This window comes from Muscardinus avellanarius (genome assembly GCF_963383645.1).
Source record: "Muscardinus avellanarius genome assembly, chromosome: 3".
Taxonomy (NCBI): Eukaryota; Metazoa; Chordata; class Mammalia; order Rodentia; family Gliridae; genus Muscardinus; species Muscardinus avellanarius.
The window spans coordinates 58,973,348-58,979,619 of NC_137788.1; positions in this window are offsets into that span (position 1 = coordinate 58,973,348).

Sequence of the window (6,272 nt, forward strand, 5' to 3'; positions counted from 1 at the left end):
CCACCCCTGGGCCTGAAGCTGAGCAGTGAGGCCCACGGGCTGGAAGGTGGCCCTGCTGCACGCAACCACCTGTCGCCTGTGTCTCCAGCCAGCGCGCTCCACAAGCTTCCGTCAAAGCAGCACAGTGGGCTGGGTGGCACGGGGATCGTGGAGCTGTTCCTGTGCTCTGAGCTAGCTGATGGGGTGACTCTGCCACTCACTGGCTGTCGAATCCAGCCACACACAAACCTTGCCATGCCTCTTAGTTCTCAACTGAAAAAGTATTTGTTATCAGCCCTACCTGGAGGGGTCACTATGAAGATTCGATGAAGCACCTGAGAAGAGACCCTCAGAGAGCTCCAGCAAATGCTGCCTGCAGTGGGCCCCCTGTAGAAGGCAGCACCAGGCCCACAGATTCGCCCAGGAGCCCAGGTCAGGTCCCGGCCCTGCTGCCACCCACGGCCAGGGAGGGAGACTGACATTAACCTGTGCTCAGTGGCAGGGGTGAGAAGAAGCTCTGATGGGAACAGAACAGACTCTGCCCCTGTTCCCACTCCTGCCAGGCTTTCCTTTACATAACAGGTAGAGCCGCAGCTCTGGTCCAGTGCCTGGGATCGAAGGGGAAAGGTCAAAAGGCTGGCTTCAGCATTTACATTTGAAAATTCTCAACCCCTTCGGGCTAATTCTGGGTGTTCTAAACTAATACTCTCCAGTGATCCTGAGAGTACAAACTATGAGCAAGTTTGGGGCTTATTTATTTGTTTTCCATTAAAACCAAAAACAAAACAAAAGAACACTTGCAAGCCAGGAATGGTGGGACACACCTTTAATCTCAGGATTTGGGAAAATGAGACAGGAGGATCATAGGTTCTAGGCCAGTCCCAGCAACTTAGTGAAACCCAATTTCAAAATAAAAGTAAAAAGACTGAGGTGTAACTCAAAGGTAGAATGCCCTGGGGTTCCATCCCTAGTACCCCACCAAAAAAAAAAAAAAGAAAGAAAGAAAGAAAGAGAGAGAAAGAAAGAAAGAAGCAAAGAAAACCATTGAAGTGGTGCTTTTTAAAAGGATAGAGGCATCGAGGGAATATTAAGTTTATTGGGATTCATCATGCCACAGGCAAATTAGCTCTACGGGCGCAGAAGCATGTCTGTGTGGCTCCTTATGGACACTCAGGGTGTACAGTGCTCATGTTCCTTGGCCTATAATAAATAATGCAATATGTATTTGCTGAACATCAATATCAGTACTACCACTGATTAGCAGTAATCAAAATACCCACTTATTTGGGGACTATGTGCTGGACACAAATCTAAACTTTACAAATATTACTCTCATCTGGGCAAAGGAAGACTCTGAGTCTTGTGGGTATTGCTTTGCCTACCTGAAAGAGGTGGAATTGGGATTTGAACCTAGGTTCTGACATGCCATCGCTTTAACTTGCTAGATTTCTGCCTGTTTGCCTCCCTGCGCATTGTTAATCCCATTCCCTGCAGATCACGCTGGGCAAAAAGGATGGGTAGTGTGCCTCTTCTTTTTTTTCGATTATTTTAGAGAGGCGCGTGTACCCTTCCTCCACCACTCAGGAAGTATCACAGAATTCTAAGGATGTAGGAAAATGTGGAAGAAAAAGTGCTGAAGGCTTGGGTGGAATTTGCAGAAGCCCCGCCCAGGCGCTGTAACTAGCCCTTTGCTAACTAAGTACAAGGCGGGGAGTCTGCCTGCCTGCCTGCAGTCATTGCTGGCCTTGCTAATTAGATCCTCTTTCATCTACTGAGCTCCAAGAGCTTTCCCCCACATTAGCTTGTTAATCTTAGCCCCATCCTCTGATGCAGATGACAAGCATAATTAGTCCTAGTCAGGAGACAAAACAGAGCCAGGAGACGGCGGGCAGAGCTGGAGGAAAAACACTGGCTAGTTTATTCCTCCTGCTCTCCCGGCTCAGCTTGCCTCTCTTGCTGAAAGAAATGTTTTCAGCTCTGCCTTGAGTTGGCTTCTGCCCTGCCTTTTGGTATCCCAATTCGTAGTTGGTTTGAATGTTAATGCATAAATTTGGGAGTGCAAAAAAATAAGATTACCACATTGCTTTCTTTCTGGCTTTCAGCTCAGCTCTGCATTGAGGCAAGAGTTGAACTCGGCTTTGACTGAGGCCTCCAGAAGCAGTTATCAGTTCTAGGGCCCATAAGCAGAGAAAACTTCCCAGCTGTCCTGCAGCCTTGGGTCCATATTGCCAGCTGCTGAGATGCCCGTAATTCATGATTTGAGGCCCAGTGTTCTAGTGCATGAGCGTTTAGCCCTGCCAGGTACCCAATAACCACTCTCTGTGACATTGCAAGGAAATGAAGCTGGGGTCCCTCGGTGGCTCCGCAGTAGGTTTGCCCTTCCAGGACCTTACTGTCAGTCTCCTTAATGACTTATGGCTCTTACAAAAACCAGAAAGAAAATGATCTACCACAGCTTTAGTTCAGCAGATGATCCCCAAGCAGGGGACTCAGGGGGGCCTGGGAGCCTCTGGGATGTGTGTGTGTCAGTGTAGGAAGAGGACAGAAATCCAGATCTCTCACTCTTTTTTATTCTATGACAAACAACACAATTAACAGCCCTTAAATTTTCACACCATGGAAGTATGGCCCAAAGAGGCCAGGGATGTATAAGTCTTCTGGGGTGGCCATAAAAAAGTACTACAGACTGGGCGGCTGCAGTCTCTCACCATTCGGGAAACTGTCAGGCCAAGACCAAGGTGTCGACAGATCTGGTTTCTCCTGAGGCCTCTCTACTTGGCTTGCTGAGGCCTCCTTCCTCTCCCTGTGTCCTCACACGGCCTTTCCTCTGCACATGTGCATCCTTGGTGTCTCTTCTCTTCTTACAAACATGCCAGTCATATTGGAATAGAGCCCACCCTGAAGATCTCTTAACTTAATCACCTCTTTAAAAACCTCCTCTCAAGCCGGGTGTGGTGGCGCACGCTTGTAATCCCCACACTTGGGAGGCTGAAACAGGAGGATCATGCAGGTTCAAAGCCAGCCTCAGCTACTTAGTGAGGCTCTTAGCAACTTAGTGAGACCCTGTTTCCAAATAAAATAGGTCTGGGAGTATAGCCCGGAGTAGAAAGCCCCTGGGTTCCACCCCCAGCACCACCAAAAAAAAAAATAATAATAATAGTAATAATAATAATAATAATAATAAAAACCTCCTCTCCAGCCAGGCATAGTGGCACATGCTTTTAATCCCAGCATTTGGGAGGCTGAGATAGGAGGATCGTGGTTCGCGGATAGCCTCAGCTACTTAGTGAGGTCCTTTGCAACTCAGTGAGACCCTGTTTCAAAATAAAGAATAAAAAATAGGGCTGGGGGGGGTGTCGGTAGCTCAGAGGTACAATGTCCCTGGGTTCTATCCCCAGTACCGCCAAAAAACAAAAACTAAAACAAAAAACCTCCCCTCTTGCCCAGTGTGGTAACACATGCTTGTAATCCCAGTATCTGGGATGCTGAGATAGGAGGATTGCGGGTCTGAGTCCAGACTCAACTACTTAGTGAGGCCTTCCACAACTTAGTGAGACCTTGTTTCAAAATGAAAAGAATAAAAAATAGAACTGGAAGTGTGGCTCAGAGGTAGAATGCCTCTGGGTTCAATCCCTAGTTCTAGGAAAAAAACAAAAACAAAAACAAAAAACTTCACTCCAAATACTTTGCACTCTAAGATACTGAAGGTCAAAAGTCAACCTATAAATTGGGGGTATGGGGCACAATTCAGCCCATAACACAAAGGTTAACTTTTTTTTTTAACTCCCCAGTCTACTGGGCATGGTAACACATGACTGTAATCCCAGTACTTGGGGAGCTGAGACAGGGGGATCACAGGTTAGAGGCCAGCAAAGTTAGCGAGACCCTGTTTCAAAATAATAAACTAAAAAGGGCTAGAGTTGCAGCTTAGAGGTAGAACACTTCTGAGTTCAATTCCTGGTACCAAAACAACAACAACAAAATACTCACCAGCCAACGGTGCCCCCTTTGCCTTCGGTAGAGCAATCACTTCCTTCTAAGATTCAAGGTCTACAAATCTGGATTCAAATTCTTTTTCTTTAAATACTTTTATTAACACATTACAATTATACATCATAGCAAGGTTCTATGTGACACAAACATTCACGCACAGGGCTCCTGGTGTACTTCCTGTGCGTTCCACCTCCCTCCCTCTACATGCTAGGGGTGAAACTGATGGTAGCATCTTTATACATTGCCATAGCATTATTTGAACTATTTCCCTCCTCAGTCCTCCTTTTCCCCCTCTCCACCTCCCTCCCCCAGGTTCCCTTCACTATTCTACTGGTCTTTCTCCACATGAATCCCAAATCCCTTTTATTTCCCATTTTCTCTCTAGCTTCCACTTAAGAGCGAAAACATTGAACCCCCGACTTTCTAAGACTGGCCGATCTTACTTAGCGTAATAATCTCTAGTTCCACCCATTTTCCTGAAAATGACATAACTGTGTTCTTCTTTATGGCTGAGCAGAATCCCATGGTGTGTCTATACCACATTTTCTGAAACCTGGGTTGGTTCCATAATTTGGCTATTGTGTGGATTCAAATTCTTGCTTCAACATTTCCTAGTTGTGTGACTCTTGGCAAGTTTTTTAGTGTCTCTGGGCTTCAGCGGCCCCATCTGTAAGAGGGAGCTAGTGACAAGGGTCAAGTGGAAGGTGCTGCAGAGATTGGATGTGATTGCATTGGCAGAACACTTTGCCCTGTGACACGGTGTAGTAAATGTTCCTGAATGAAAGGCATCCTCCTCTACTCTCTCCTGATCCATTCCAACTCCGCCTTGGGTCTCAGTGGAGGCCTCCTCCCTGGGATGGGGCATCTTGATATCTCCCCAGTGGTGACGCTCAGCATGCCGCATTCTTAAAGTCAGCTAAGGTGTCTCAGGGCTCTATGGCTGACAGGTGGAGTGAGCAGGATGGCCATTATCACCTGCCAGGTACCAGCCAACATTCTAGGGAGGGAGGCAGGGAGCTGGGTGGACACGGGAGGTCTTTCTCCTTCAACTCTCCTTGACATCTAGGCCCCGTGATGCTTTGCTGTGCAGATGCCCTGAGCCCAGGAGTACCAGCAGACCTGGCTCCACCTGCTCGAAGCCAGTGGCACCTGCTTAGCTGTAAAACAGAGTCCAGACATTGCAAATGTTCCCTGGGGAAAAACAACCCAACAGGAAGCCTCTGCCTTAGAGCCACCCTAGACTTGAACCTGGAATCTCCCGGATTGGAATCTCAGAAGCTCAGATGGAAGGGCCTCATCCCCAGGATGTGTGATGCAGTGTGTTTAGGAAACAGATGGGCGGGCCTCGTCCCCAGGGTGTCTGATTCAGTGTGTCTGAGGTGGAGCCTGAGAACTTTCTTTTTTAACTCCTCCCAGTGTTGCTGGGCCAGGACCATTTGGGAGCCAGCACCATCACAGGCAACGAAGCTCTGGTCTCAGAAACTTCCCGATGCAGGTGCTGAGCACTTCTTGGCTGGAGACAGCAGCTGGCAGAGTCAAGGGGAATCCCATAGATAGGGGCTCCTGAGGAACACTTTCCAGCCAGATCTACTCATGTGCTTCCAGGAGACTGCAGGGATGAAGAGAGGAGGAGAAAGTGATTTCAAGAGGGGTCAGGCCAGGAGCCAGGGAAGACACTGGGCTCTGGGCAAAAGCTGGGCTCTAGAAGAGCCCTGCCCTCCCCCAGCCCTCCCCCAAGAAAGGCCTCATGTTCATCGGCTCACTCAGGTTAAGATTTTTTTCCCCCCAGTACTGGGGATGGAACCCAGGGGCAGTCTACCTTTGAGCTGCACCCCCAGCCCTATTTTTTATTTTTTAATTTTTATTTTGAAATGGGGTCTCACTGAGTTGCAAAGAGCCTCACTAAGTAGCTGAGGCTGTCCTGGAACTGCGATCCTCCTCTCTCAGCCTCCCAAATGCTGGGATTATAAGTGTGCACCACCACACCCAGCTCAGATTAAGATTTTTGTTTTACCCAGTCTTCTGAGTGCTGGTAAGGTCTGAAGGACATTGCAGAGAAGAAAATCTTTCCCTCATAGAGCTTGCATTACTGTGCAGTGAGACAGGACATAAGGATACCAAATAAACCGTGTAACATGTTAGAAAACCATACATCCTATGGGGGGGATGAATTAAAATAGGACTGGAGGCTCCAGTCAGCATTTTTTGCAGCTATAGTCTAAAAGATTGACCATGTAACTTAGAGGAAAGAAGATTTATTATCTTACAGTTTTGAGTTCAGTCCCTGTGAAGCCAGGGAC